The following is a 15,833-nucleotide window of genomic DNA, read 5'->3' as shown; positions in this document are numbered from 1 at the left end:
CACACTTCATGTCCCAACTTGGTCATAAGAACTAATATTAAGATGAACATACCTAGTAGAAGCATTAACAGAAAAAGATTAAAGATCAGCATGATAGAGATGGTAATCTGCTGAAAGATAAAGCTGAAGGAGTTTACTGTCATAGCCTGTGGAGCTCCACACTTCCTGCAGCTGACACTGTTGATCAGAATATGTCTCACCAGGGGGCAGAGTGATGCCAGGGTTTATTAGATGTAATGTTTTAGTTGTAATTACTGCATCACACTGAGCGATTGACAAAATGTTATTTTATGATAACTTAGAAAATATTTTTCTTCACTAGATTATACTACACCTCTTGATTTAGACACTTCTGAATGTTGTGAATTGTTGACGACAAATCTTAGTTTGTTTTTATACATGTAAATGAATATAATATATATATAATTTAAATGAATCATGGGAAAAACTGGCCAGCAAAGTACAATGAATATAAAACAGTTCACACCAGCAACAAGTGACCCAGTGCCTCTTTATTATTTTCTCTTTCTTCAGCTGCATATGTTACCACAAATGTCTTTTGTGTCTGTGGTTAACTGATTAGTTGGTAAAGGAAGTATCTTTGATATTTAACGTTGAACTTCAAATGAATTATTTCATAGGTTTTTGTACAGTCTCTCAGTGACTCTGTATCACTGTGCTGCTACTAGAAGAGCACAGTGATAGAGTGCAGAATCTGAGATCTGCAGATCTTTGATAGTAAGTTCAGTAGAGTCTGGGGATGTTACTGAATTGAATCGAGAGCCAGAGGGGTTGTAATCATCATCATCTCTTGACCTCGCGCCTTTATACAGTAAAAACTGTGGTGCGCTGTTGGGATATTGTCTGTACCAGTAAAGCCAAATGTCATCACTGCTTGATTGATATGAACAGTTCAGAGTAACAGTGTCTGTTTCCTTCATGACAATGTTGGCATCTTCATCTTTCGGCCAAATTTTATCTGCAAAACTGCCTGTTATACAGGAGAATATTGATAAAGATATAATACAGATATCAAAACATTCTAAAAATATTTTTGTGTAATACCCAACATACCCCAAAAATAATGTAAAACATTAAATTACATTAATTCTATAGATCATGAATTTAGTTAATTCCAATAGTAAATTGATGAAAATTACCTGTAACTAGAGTGAGAATCAGTGTTATGTATCTCACTATGTACAGTAAGTTGTATAGTTGATCCATTTCTGAACACAGCTCTGTGAGGATTCTGTATAATAGTGCTGTATGTGCTGAACTTTACACGTCTCTAGAAGGACACACCCAGGAAGTGATGCAGTCGGAGCATAACTTTATACAGATCATCACAACACTGGTGAACTCAGTCACCAACACAATACAACATTATTCCACTATAGCTGAATAATCACAGTTATTTTTGTTCTTTTCTCACTCATTTGCAGTCAGATAATACAATGTGAATGTACACAACAGCCATGACTGAATACATTTTCTCTATTACACACAATTCCTTGTGCTCATATATTCTGTAGTATGCTTCCTCAGAGCTTCTCTTATTAAACTGTTTAAACACATAAATACATTTCAGATGTATTGGTCTGTATCTTGTTTACATATGAATATACAAATACAATATGAATCACTTATAAACATTCAAATGGAAATTAGTATGTCATGTTAATATGGACTTATTGATATTAATAACAGCTGTTATAACAGGGTGGATAAGTAGCATTGTTTTGTCAGTTCAGAGCTCTCTTATATAAATGACAGATTTATATCTACATTCACTGTTGCAAAGAAACATTTAATTTAATATTAAAATAAAGTAATGAATAATATAAATGACCTACTACCATCAGTTATAGCTATGTATGTATAATCATGTATAAGTACATACAAACCCTCTCTACCCCATAAACAATATAAGAAGCTGCTTAGTGTCCTCCAACTGCAGCCTAAAAAATGTTGGCTGATGAAAATATGTTGTCAATAAAGCACGAGTACTAGTATTATAATCAGGTCAAATATGATCATAAAACAAACGGAAAGCAAATTCCACTGAGAGTTTTCTTTTTCATCCATTTCATCTATTTATACAATCATACTCATTCATGACTCTGTGTTTTGTAAAAGGACATTGTCTTAGCTCACATGCAGCAAAGTAACATGCAGTTGTGTTTACATGCATAATGACTGTCTGAATAGATAAATAAACATTTGTTACAATAAATCATATAAACTGTAAAGAAACTACATCCCTTTATATATTCATATGTATACATGTATATACACTTGACATGGTTCATTTTTTTCTAGACATCCACACATTGTTTTATATTAGATCTAATATTTACATTTCATTTACAGCACTGGGTAGTGTGTGATGGATTTATAATTCCCAATGTATTTCTATCTGAAATGCTGCAGAGTTTGTATTTGTGCATATAATTGTTTTTGTATTTTTTATATAATAACAATAACATTACTAAATGAAAAGCAATAATTTATTCATTAGTAACTTTAGTTATTTATTAATAAACCAAAAAGTAAAAACAAAAAGGAAACAATTGTTGAAAACAGCCATAAATCTCAACATTTAAACTGTATCGGATTTTAAAAAATCTATCAATTCACATGATATACTTTCTGTCATATCAGGGGATTAAATAAAGAAAACTGAATTGAATTGAACTTTCTCCCACTGAACACTGTGCACAAGAGCAGAAAACAAATGATGCACTGATAAATAAGGCAGTTCTAGTGACTGGTCTGTTGTGGTTATACCATCTGTAGAGATAATGTTATGTGGAGAGCAGGTTTCCTGTGTAAAGCTTTAATACAAACAAATGAAAGTATACACGGCATATAAAATGAAGTGACAAAACAATGCAGTGTTAAATTACACAGATATACTCCATCACAACAGAAGTGACAAAGCATGTGAGTCTAATTCTTATATCCTGCAAAGCCTAAAACTCAGTCCTTAGTTCTGGAGATTTCCTCATTGTTACTGAGCCATCAGTAGTCTTTTTATTGCATTATACACTGAAGATGGCATGTACCAACATGACATTAAAATCCAGCCTGGTTCGCCTGTGAAACAGCAACTGCGTCGAATGGCATTTGAAAAACAGCAAAGTGCCGATGAGCAGATCCAACAGAGTCTAGATGCTGGTTTAGCCTCCCAAAGTAATAGCCGCTGGGCTTCACCCATTGTAATGGTACGAAAGAAAGATCAAACGTACCGACTATGTGTAGACTACAGGGCACTAAACGAGCGCACTGTAAAAGACGTCTATCTGATCCCAAGAATCCAAGACACACTAGACACACTGTCCACGGCAAAATGGTTTAGCATATTGGATCTTGCTTCCGGGTACTGGCAAGTGGAGTTGACCCCACAGGTGAGACAGGCAGCTGCGTTCTACAGCAGGAAGGAGCTGTTTGAGTGGAACATCATGCCGTTTGGCCTTTGCAATGCTCCGGTGACGTTCCAGCGATTAATGGACCGTGTCTTTGCTGGAAGGCAGTGGGAAATCTGCCTGGTATACCTAGACGACATCATCGTCCTGGGCAGGAATGTAAAGGAAATGCTCCAGCGGCTGGCACAGGTGTTCAAAAGGTTGTGCTAAGCGAACCTGAAGCTGAAACCCGCCAAATGTTGTCTCTTCTGCTGCCAGGTGGTCTACCTTGGCCACGTCATCTCAGAGCATGGTATAGCCGCCGACCCAGAGAAGGTGCAGAAAATTTGAGAATGGCCACAGCCCGTGAGTGTTCCCGAAGTTCAACAGTTTGTGGGTCTCGCATCCTCCTACAGGCGGTTTGTCAAAGATTTTGCTGCAGTTGCAAAGCCCCTTAACAACCTGTTGAGGAAACATGCCCGATTTCACTGGACCCCTGAGAGCCAACAGGCATTTGATGAGTTAAAGAAGCTGCTCACTACCACCCCAATCCTTGGCTACCCTATGGACAGTGGTGATCTTGTTCTGGACACAGCTGCTAGCAATTTCGGAATCAGAGCTGTGCTTTCTCAATTACAGCAAGGGGAAGAACGTGTACTAGCATATGGGAGTCGGAGTCTGACGCCAACTGAGCAGAATTACTGCACCACATGTAGAGAACTTTTAGCTGTGGTGGAGTTCACAGCACATTTTCATCAGTACCTGCTGGGCAGATCCTTCACTGTACACACAGACCATAGAAGCTTACACTGGCTCCTGAGGATGAGAGAACCAGAGGGACAATTGGCCAGATGGCTCGAGAAGCTTGGGTAGTATGACTTCAAAGTTGTTCATCGCCCGGGGCACTGTCACGAAAATGCTGATGTGCTTTCTCTGAGGGCATGCCGTTCAACTTGCCCATGTAACCTTAAGAATCCCACCTTGAGTAGCCCTCAGCTCTGTCACCAAGCGGTCCAGTGTGACCTTGATGGCAAACCTATACATGATGAACCTGCAGCCGTTACCCCAGAGTCTTGTCCAGTGGGGGTAGTACAACCTGCCATTACTGCCAGTACCCTTCCATTCTCTGGGTGGACTACCGACGAACTGCGTTCTGCTCAGACAGCCGATCCGGAAATTGCTCCCATCAAGAGGTGGATGGAGGAAGGCAATGAATGACCTTCCTGGGAGAATGTGTCCCCCTATGGCCCAGCAACAAAAGCCTACTGAAGCCAATGGCAAAGACTGTACCTGAATGAGGGCCCTGAGTTTTGTCCCCAGATAATCCTGCCACGAGTTTTCTGGGAAGATGTAATGCGCCAGATGCACGAGGAGCCAGTGGGTGGACATTTCGGTGTGGAGCGAACACCGTCTTGGTTGCGGACCAGATATTGTTGGTACCAAATGCGAGATAGATGTTTCACTTTGGTGTCGCACATGCACATAGGTCTGCCGTTATGGGGCACCACTTACACTCCATAGTGACCAAGGCACCAATTTTGAATCGGAGGTCTTCCAGAGCATGTTTGAGTTGCTAGACATTGACAAAACCCGCACAACACCTTTCTGACCTCAGTCAGATGGACAGGTTGAGCGATTTAACCCTCTGGGGTCGACAGCATTGTCAACGATGCCAATCACTTTTTTTCTCTTTGAAAGTGTTTTTGTAAATGAAATTATATTGTAGCAACCCAGAAAAAAACATGCACACAAACGGTAGACGGTTGTCTTTCCAAAAAGGTTATTGCCAAATGTTTGTTATTAAATTAATGTTAAAAATAAAAAGCAAAGGTATGTCAAATTCTCGTCTCCACACTCACCGGAGCCCCGCCCCCGCACTTAGCGCTCCATTCACATGCAGGATTTATGTAAACGACTCTATTCAGATGGAAGTAAATGCTAATTGCTGTGTTGTTTGTGGGGAGTGATGTGCTAATGCATGCCCGTGTCTAACAGAAAAAAAGGGCTTGAATGAAGAAACAAACCAAAAAAAAATCTTCCACTCTTTGTGATCTGAGTATATAATGACTGAAATAAAGCTGTCAGAAAGTCAGAAAGCGTGCACCGATGTGAACAGCTTTATTTCAGTCATAAACAGTGGAAACTTTTGCTAAGCAGACAAAATTTAAAACAAATAATATAATAGTATCCCAGAAAAACAACATAGTTACCTGTGAATGGCTTCAATGTGGTTGTGAATATGCCTTTTAGCAAACGTTCTAAAAGCATTGCATTTCAATGAAAATTTCAGAAACCATGCTTTATTTTTTGTTTCTCTCAACAAAACCTGGCCTCAGTGTGCCCTGTTTTTGTAGGAGGAATCTGAATGTATAGGTGCAAACAGCTGAGACATCAATAGGAGTCCTGGGGAAACCTGGTGTCACCTGAGCCAGGTGTCAATAGGTCTTACATATTCATAAATAGTCATTGATTATTCAGTGAAACAGAGGCTCTGTTGAAAAAAGTTAGGCACATCAGTCACTTTACCCCAAATAAAAGGTCTTTCTGAGTGTTATAATTTAGCTGTTTTTCTATGGGCCCACACCCAAGACTTTCATGAACTCAGTCCTGTGTTCAAAACAATCTGCAAGGTTTGTTTATTCTCCATTTTCACTGTTTTTTTCTGCTAGAGTTCAAAATTCTATTTTTGTGTATGTGTACTTTGACATATGCTTAAAAGTCACACATGAATCTAACCATATTATGCCATATTATGAAAGCCCAGTTTGTGCTCTATGTAAAGTTTAAATGTATTAGGTACTACATTGGTAAAGCTTTGAAATTTACAAAAATTTAAGAAGAGCCCCGATTCACTGCAGGTTAAAGGTAATGCAAAGCAAGCCCAGAAGGGGGCACCTGGATTTGAACCAGGGACCTCTTGATCTGCAGTCAAATGCTCTACCACTGAGCTATACCCCCACAGGTAAATGTTAGCAACTGACAACAGGTGTGTTCTAAATGGATGTCATTTTACTATTGGTCCAAGGATTCATAGATTAAAAGTTTCCTACTGCCATGGGATTATCTACACATGACATCATTTGTAGGCTTGGTCATATCCAGACGACTTTTAATGTTGTAAACTGTTAACCAGTTAAGGATACCTGAATCAGTGGAGTCAGGCAGGGGTATGCGGATTCGTCCGGGGGGACCTTCTGATCCGTAACACAAATCAATCGCCCCTTGAAAGCCAAAGCCTATTTGATCATCTTTGCTATCCAAGAGCATCCCTTCAAGGCCACAATTTACCCATCTTTGTAAACTCACCACGTTGTGTAATCTATTCCACGGATAAGTTAGGGTGTCGGAGGACGAAGGTAGGTCTTACCCTGGATTACATTGTTGTCGTTGTTAAAACTTTTATTTAGTGAGTCCCTGCAAGTAGAGCTGGTATAATGATCAAGGGAATTTTTTAAATGTTGAGACAGTCCATGTAGATGGTGGAGGTGTTTGGAATATGTTCTTGGCCATCAATGGCACAAATCAATCGTCTCTTGAAAACCAAACCCTATTTGAGCATATTTGCTGACCATCAGCATCCCTTCATGGTCACAATTTACCCATCTTCGTGAATTCCCCATTTTTTAATCCATTCTAAGAATAAGTGAGTTTGTCGGAGAGCGATGGAAAGGCCTACCCTGGATTACGATGGTGTTGGAAAGAACGCCTTCATTGAGTAGTGCGGAACAATGTGCTCAGAAGTGTGTGCGCGCTCGCGGTTCATCTAGTTTGGAAAGCAGAGAAATAAAAGCTTATTTGCTATTTATTTTAGAGTTCATGTCAGTTATTCCATCCGGGAGTAAATTCTGAGGGAAGTTAAATGGCATGCATCGGCTAACTGTCCGTCTCATCCGTTTTTTCGAACACTGAACTAACGAACTGCTACCCTGCCGCTGTGAGTTATCAGAGCAGAGGAAGTAACACAGGGTTCTTAAAAGTGTCCTACTACTGGGGTAAATATTACATTGTATTGTATATTATGTTATATTATATTGTATATTTATTGTTTATTGTATATTTATTGTAAAATCAGTGTGACATTAAAGGATGAAGATCGTCCTACCGTGAGGGGCTGAGTGTTGTCAGAAGGAGCTCTTTCTCTCTGCAGGACGCGGTAACCATAGTAACCAGTGATTTCCGGATTGGACCTAAGATTTCCAGCCCAGCTACAGCTTAAAACCCGTCCATTTAAAAATGAAATAAAATAAAATAGCAGCCCCAAATGTGTGATATAGCATGTTTATTAGAGTTCATATTATTCTGCAAAGAAGTATTTATAACAGAGTCTACATCTTTGGAGGATGTGAGCAGAGTCCTAGCACCTGACCCACAATGAGATAACTCACTACACCATCTTGTGGAGAAATAAGAAAGACTTTGTTTTTAAGGTAATTGAAGGTAATTTATTTATTAATGACATTAATAAATAAACTTCTGAACTATAATTAATATTATATAATGTATATATTTAGTATTTTTTGCATTTCTTTGTATAGCCTTCCCATATAGAGTTCCATAGAGTTCCTGTACTAAATCGCTGTTCCAGTTCCATCTGATTTTATTCAGTAGTTTTATTCACTGGTGTTAATTACAATCATACAGGACTCACAAACAGAATATTGTCTATAGAGAAAAAGAGCTGCAGAGGAACAGAAACTTTTCCTCCAACAATTTTCTTCATCTATTGATCAAGAGGAGAATAAACTGTGCACCTGAGCCTTTCCTCATTAATGTTCAAGAACACGTCTGTTATAAACAATCAGCTAAAAGAACATTCTCACTCTAACTACATTTCACTGGCAATCAGAAACTGATATGTATTTATTTTATAGTTATGTTTGGTTACTTAAAGATGATTGTGATTACATTAAACAGTGTATTCTGGGTGGATGAATTGTTGTCAACAGCCTTTAATATAAATACACCAATTTATTTGAATTTATTGACAACAATTTATTATTAAGCAACTTAATTAAAATACTTGTTCTTTTGGTTTGTAACTTGCAAACTAAAGGACTTAGCAATATCAGCAATAGTGAAGAAAACCAAGTGGGCATAATAACATTGTTATCCTGAGTGTTTAGTTAGTTTGTGTTTATCTTTTGAAATAAACATCATATTTATTCATATTCATGATAACTCTGCTTTACCTCACACAGCAACTCTTTCTCATCTACTAGACAATTAGCAAATCTTAGTATGCTAAAACTACAGTAAAACCAAGCCCCAGATCCATAAGCTGCAGCTGAAACCTAATGAATGGTCATTCAATCAGAGTTTATTTTTAGTACCTACTTTATCCTGGTCACACTTCCACAACTGTCTATATACATTATATATACACACCTTCATTCATTCATTCATGCTTTGTCCTGGGCAGGTGAATCTGGAGCTTCTCCCAGCAACACTAGGGATGATTCAGGAATACACCCTGGATGATACAGCAGTCTAATGCAGGACAAAATGCACAGACACATTCACACACTCATTCAGACTTAGGGGAAATTTAGTGTCAGCAGTCCACCTTAAGTTGGAACGTTTACATCACAGTACAAATAAGAAAACAGAGGACAAGCTCAAAAGGCTAGAGTCATCATCCCTCCATCAAATAATTATGTTTAAGATTATAGACATTACCCTTATGTGCAATCAAATATTGTCACTATTGTTTTATTATTATTTTTTTTATCTGTATGATCAAACTCACATCTGTTCAAATGAACATGCAGAATAAACACATGAACATATGAAAGATTTAATAAATGAATGTAGATGTAGATTTATGAATTAAAGTATAGTTGTGTTAATCCCTCATTTTCTTTTCAGGCTATTAGCTCCAGCTGCAAATGTTTTCACAAATGTTGTTTGTATCTGTGGTTAACTGATAAGTTGGTAAAGTGAGTCTGTTTCATCTTCTGTGGTTTTAGAAACTTAATATACCATGTTGATGTTTTTGTAAAGCCTTTCAGTGACTCTGTATCACTGTGCTGCTACTCTAAGAGCACAATGATAGAGTGCAGAATCTGAGAGCTTTAGACCTCTGATAGTGAGTTCAGTAGAGTCTCTGCTTGTTTTCGACTCTAGTCGACGATCATCAGGAGTGCTATCATAACCTTCATTTGACCTTGCTCCTTTATACAGTAAATACTGTGGTGCGCTGTTAGGATATTGTTTGTACCAGTAAAGATAAATACCATTACTGCTTGCCTCATATGAACATTTCAGAGTAACAGTCTCTGCTTCTTTCCTGACAATGTTTGCATCTGTTGGCCAAATTTTATCTGCAAAGCTACCTGGTGTGACAAAAATATAAAGAAACATGTCAGTGAAGTATTTTTTGTAATTCCAATATTGACTTAAGGAATCAAGAAATTACTAGATTAATACAAACATGCTTATTAATTAATGCAATTATTTAACTGATTAAATATCACTGTAATAATTAATAACTGATTCAAAATTACCTGTAACTAGAGTGAGAATCAGTGGTATGTATCTCACTATGTACAGTAAGTTGTATAGTTGATCCATTTCTGAACACAGCTCTGTGAGGATTCTGTATAATAGTGCTGTATGTGCTGAACTTTACACGTCTCTAGAAGGACACACCCAGGAAGTGATGCAGTTGTAGTATAACTTTTTACAGATTATTACTTAACAATATCAGCGACAGTGAACTGAGTAACCAGTACAACACAGAACAAAAACACTGTTACTTCACAAACCATTGCATCAGACATGCTATTTTATCATTGTAAAATATTTATTCCTAAATAAAAGGATATAAAGGTTTGACAGCGGCACACGCAGCACCGCACGCGATCGGTCTCCTTGTTTGTAGCAATGTCCATTGTTCAACTTAAACTGAATTGACTTTATTTTACTATGAATACTGTGCACAAGAGCAGAAAACAAATGATGCACTAATAAATAAGGCAGTTATAGTCACTGCTAAAAAACCCCAGAATTGTTCTGTAGTGGTTATACCATCTGTAGAGATATTGCTATGTGGAGAGCAGGTTTCCTGTGTCAAGCTTTAACACAAACGAATGAAAGTACACACATTGCAGTGTTAAATTACGCAGATATACTACATAACTAATAAGACTAATTAAATCTAATTAAAAACAATTTCTGAATCTACAAAAATCAATGTTAACTCACCGAGTGAAAGCCACAGACACATGAATATAACAGTGAACATGATGGATGAGCTTATAAATGAAAATAAAATTTCTGCAGTCTGATATATTAACATTATAAACATTCATGAAGCTCCACCCCCCCAGCATCACATGACAGTGTCACTAATGTTACTGACAGATTGTTGATTCTTACTGAAGCTTTCTGGCTTTACATTCAACACCACATGGATAAATTTTCCTGAGCACATGGTAAACAAACACAAACTGATAGCATGAAAAATACTTCAATAAAATAAATGAACTAATGAATGTGGAAGTGAGTGTGCATTGTGGGAAGTGGAGTCTGGTACAATGCAGGATGGGAAATGGAAATTTAGGTGTGTGTAGACCTAATGACCTGTTTATTAAATAGGATTACAAACAGTTGAGGAGTATTTTATTGTGGTGAGGAACAAACCAGCCTCTTTTCTTTCTCTAATCTATCATTTTTTATCAATATCATCTGTATTGCTGGATTTTTATATCATTATTTTTCATTTAAGCATGAAACTGTGTACAAATAAAGAGTGTAGTATTTATATTATCTCATGACAAACATCCCATTGCAAGTGAACATGTACATTTCATTTTTACAGAAATTGCATGTATAGCCCTACTACAAGTTCAGTTTCCTTTCTGGATTCAAGCAAACTCCTTTCAAGGCTTGATGATGTGTTGAAAATGACACTAATTAGCTTGATTGTACAAGCAGAGATTATTAAAACATTCTGATTGGTTCTAGACTTTTTTATATATAAAAGTATTATCTATGTAAGGCTGAAGAATAGCTGTAGTCTCTATAATTGTGTAAAGTATTCATAATCATAATGTCAGCATCTCTGGGGGATGTAAGCAGAATCCTAGTACTTGTCCAACAATAAGATAACAGCCTCCACCATCTTGTGGTGAAAGGAACGAGACTTTAACACACCAAGGTCTTTTCTGTTTGAACTTAGTTATTTATTTATTTTTTACTCAATCATAAAACTATATCCCAATTTGCACATAAAAAAGCCTGCTGGGAAAAAGAAGCCATGGTTTTGTTTGATTGTTTGTTTTTTCACAAATTATGGCAATAATAATTTTCAGAACATTACTTTATTCAACTCCTGAACTTGTACAGGGCCTCAGCTGCTTCACTGAAGTTCAGAAATGGTCCCAATTGGACCCTCTGAGTACCTTTCTGTTTAACTTTCTGTCTAATGTAACTTCTGGTTTCCTGGCCAAAATAGAATAGTTATAGAAGAATAGAACAAGAATGAATGAATGAATGAATGAATGAACTGTCTACTAATAATCAAATATTATAATAATATAAACTCTTTATAAATCTTAAGAAAGAAAGAGAGACTTCCCCAAAAGGGCATGTAGCAAAACTGTGTGAAGGTTTTTGTACAGTGCAGCTGGATTTCCTGTCACTGTGGGCCTCAGAGCACAGTAGTATAGAGCAGAGTCTGATACAGCAGCAGAGGAGATGTTCAGATACACTTGTTTATCATCAAATTTAGCAGACATTCTTAGTTGAGTGTTGGAAGTTGGAGTTCCGCTTTGAAACATCTGAAGAAGGAACTCAGGTTTAGATTTTGGATATTGTCTGTACCAGTACAGGTTGTCTGATGCACTACTTTTTTTGTAGCTGCCGGACAGAGTAACATCATCACCTTCATCTACAGCTTTATGAGGGAAATCTGGCTCTACTGAATCTGCCATGGAGTCACCTGTCATAGAGAAGAGAACATATTGTTCTTAACCTTTAAATAATCAACAGGAAATACTTAAGTCAGACCCACACTCTGCATTTTCACACTGCATCACCACACAGACTAATATTTAATATAATATAGTTAATATTTCTGCAATAACAAAAAGTCAATGTTAACTCACCTAGTGAAAGCCACAGATACATGAATATAACAGTGAACATGATGACTGGTCTTAGCTCAGTGAAAATAGTGGAGATCTTTCTGTAATCTAATATGTTAACACCATAAAGCTTCAAAATTGCTCCACCCCACAGCATCACATGACAGTGTCACCAATGTTGTTGTCAGATTGTTCATTCTTACTGAAACATCCTGGCTTTACATTCAGCCTCATATGGGGAACCTGTCCAGAGGACATTTAAGTAAACACATACTGAAAGCAGGAAATAAAGTTCTATTTTAAATCTAAAAAATAAAACTTTCCTGTTCTCACAATAGCATCAGAAGAAGAGAAAGAAGAGTAAAGGCAGTTTTGCAAATATATTTCCAGTTTTCTGTGTTTCTGACACAGCAGGTACTTTTGCTTGTCAGAGAAATGACATTAGATGAGTATTTATTCTTATGACAGTTTAGTGTTAAGTGGACAGTTGTGTTGTTTAATCAGAATGGTATCTCTGAAATTATCTTAGGCACTAAGAGTAACCAGGGCAGGGGTTAGGATATTATATCAGCAGTATGTATGATAGAAGAACAAGTATACTCTATGTCACAAAGGTTTTACTGTGAAAAGTAGCTTCCATCATCTCAGAGAATGTGAGCAGGTTGTGTGGTAGTGTCTCTAGTACTTAACCCACAATAAGATAAGTGACTGCGCCATCTTGTGTTCACTGAAGAGAAAAACCTTAACACACTAATAAATAGTTTTTTAATTTAGCAAAATTGACATAGTTACAAAAAATATTAATTGATTATTCTTTCTTTCTTTCTTTCTTTCTTTCTTTCTTTCTTTCTTTCTTTCTTTCTCTCTCTCTCTCTCTCTCTCTCTCTCTCTCTCTCTCTCTCTCTGCGCATGCGCGGATGTGAATGAGCGAGTTGAGCATCGTGAGCGAGTTTGCAAGCGATTTCAAAACTGTATTGTCTTTTTTGGCAATTAATTTATTTTTTTGTTGTTGTTTGGTTTGCGTGTTTTGTGAGGAGCTGTGTTTGTGTGTTAGTGTGTGTTTGTGTGTTTCTCGGTAAGGAGTGAGCCGGCATTTCGGCACACTTTGCGCGGGAACATGGAGAAGGTGGATGATAGCGTGTACGAGTCTCTCACACGGCAGCATGGTGTGAAGATTGCGTGTAACGTTAGCATGGAGGAGTGTGTGTTGGCGGTTGGGAAGGTGGTAGGGTACAGCAACATTTTAGCTGCCTCCCGTATGAACAGTGCCACTGTGATTTTTCTGAACTCTTTGAACAAAGTGAATGAGATTGTTAAACAGAAAGTGGTCATTAATGATTCCCTGGTAACGGTGCTTCCTCTCAGTACTCCATCGAAGAAAATAATTTTGTCAAACATTCCTCCTTTCTTGAAAATTGACACCATTGCTAAAGAGCTCTCCCGCTATGGCAAAATGGTTTCTCCTATAAAAAAGATCCACATGGGCAGTAAAGCACCAAAGTTAAGGAACTCAAGATAGTTTCCATTAGGAGACTGGTGCTAAATAATGGCGTGGAGGAGCTAGACTTGGCGATGAAATTTGGCATGAATGGCTTTGACTACACTGTGTTTGTGACTACTGACTCTGGCATGAAATGTTTCAACTGTGGTGAATCAGGACACTTGGTTCGTGCATTTCCAGAGAAGGTTAAAACGAATGGGGCAACAGACAGGCAGGTTGAGCAGACTAGCCCAGATGTTCAAAGTGGTGATACTGAGGGAGATGGGCCCTCTGTATCGGTTTCTCCAGTGGCTGAGTCTGTTACAGCTGACCATCCTGCGGTTAAGCTCGTAGCTGCTGTCTCCTCCATGCTGGATCCTGTCGTGACCGTTCCCCCTGCGGTTGAGACGGGGCTCAGCGGAGGCAACTCTGGTGCTACTGTGGCGAAACGCACAGGGGACAAAGCAGGAGTATCTGATCCTATGAAAAGTGATAAAGAGATGGGCGAAACAAGCGCAAGAAAAAATCTAAAAGTAAGAGCAACAAGCAGGCTAAAAAACACAAGTCAGACGTGGAAGAGAGTGATGGTGGCTCCACAGACTCTAGTTGTTCACAGTGCTCACAGTCAGACGAAAGGGAGATGGTCTACACTGCAGCAGAAATATCAGAAATATCAAGGGCAAAATGTCAATGAATAATGAAGAATATTTCCCCGACACTGAACAGTTTGTTTGTGATGTTAAAAAGTTAATGCGGTGTGGTGTGTTTGAAAAAACTGAAATTTATCGTCTGAAGTCCATAGTGACCAAACTTAGGAAGAACAGTTCTTTATTGACTACTGAGCTCTGTTATGCTTTACCAACTGATTGATTGCACTATGGGTGACATTTTATTATTTAATAAAGAGTGCTATCACTGCAGTAACCCTTAACATCAGTGGGACCACAGAAAGAGAGCAGCAGTGTATGAGATGGTGAGACACAAGCGCGTGGATGTTGTTTTCCTGCAGGAAACTCATAGCGATCCTGGAAACTCCTCAGACTGGGTGAGTGAGTGGAAGGGACTTGTGTTTTTAAGTCACAATACCTCTCTTAGCGGTGGTGTTGCCCTTTTATTTTCACCGTCTTTTAGCGCACCCACCCTAAGTGTGGAGAGAATGGTGTTCTTAAACAATTTAAGCACTGTCATTGGTTCCTGTAGCCATAGTGAAGTTTTAATCATTGGTGGGGATTTTAACTGCACTGCAGACGTTTTAGATAGGAACCATTTAAAACCTCATGCTTCCTCTCGCAAACGCCTGTGTGAGTTAATCACGACACATGACCTGAGTGATGTTTGGAGGACTTTCCATGAAACAGAGAGACAATACACCTGGTCTCATTGTAAAGATAACCTCCTATCACTAGCAAGGCTTGATCGTTTTTACACTTTTAAACATCAGCTGAATATTTTTAAGTCCTGTGTTATTTATCCTGTGGGTTTTTCAGATCATTTTATGCTACAGTGCAGTTTTAAGAAGAGCAATGTAAAGCCACGTAGTGCCTACTGGCATTTTAATGCTGCTCTGTTAGATGATATTAATTTTAGAGAGAGTTTTATTTTCTTTTGGGATGCTTTTAGGCTCCAGAAGCCGACTTTTACATCACTGCAAGATTGGTGGGATGTGGCAAAAGTGCACATTCAAATGTTTTGTCAACAGTACGCTCACAATGTGACTAAGGACATCACCAGATCACTGAGAGCTCTAGAGATTGAGGTAGTGGAACTCCAGGGTTTGGTGGAGTCCACAGGAAATCGAGGCCATATTGAGGCTCTCAAACAGAAAAAACATGCGTTGGGTGAGTTGTTGGACACAACAGT

The 15,833-nt window shown here is 38.2% G+C and overlaps 1 non-coding gene across 1 annotated transcript; it reads right to left on the bottom strand.

Moving 5' to 3' along the window:
* Positions 1 to 6,293: 6,293 nt before the first annotated feature.
* On the bottom strand, positions 6,294 to 6,365 carry trnac-gca (transfer RNA cysteine (anticodon GCA)). The gene has a single exon. It is a non-coding gene; the product is annotated as a tRNA-Cys (tRNA).
* Positions 6,366 to 15,833: the final 9,468 nt, after the last annotated feature.

This window comes from Hemibagrus wyckioides, unplaced genomic scaffold (genome assembly GCF_019097595.1).
Source record: "Hemibagrus wyckioides isolate EC202008001 unplaced genomic scaffold, SWU_Hwy_1.0 Contig13, whole genome shotgun sequence".
Taxonomy (NCBI): domain Eukaryota; kingdom Metazoa; phylum Chordata; class Actinopteri; order Siluriformes; family Bagridae; genus Hemibagrus; species Hemibagrus wyckioides.
The sequence above is the reverse complement of the archived record's forward strand: the minus strand, read 5'-3'. Positions and strand labels throughout refer to the sequence as shown.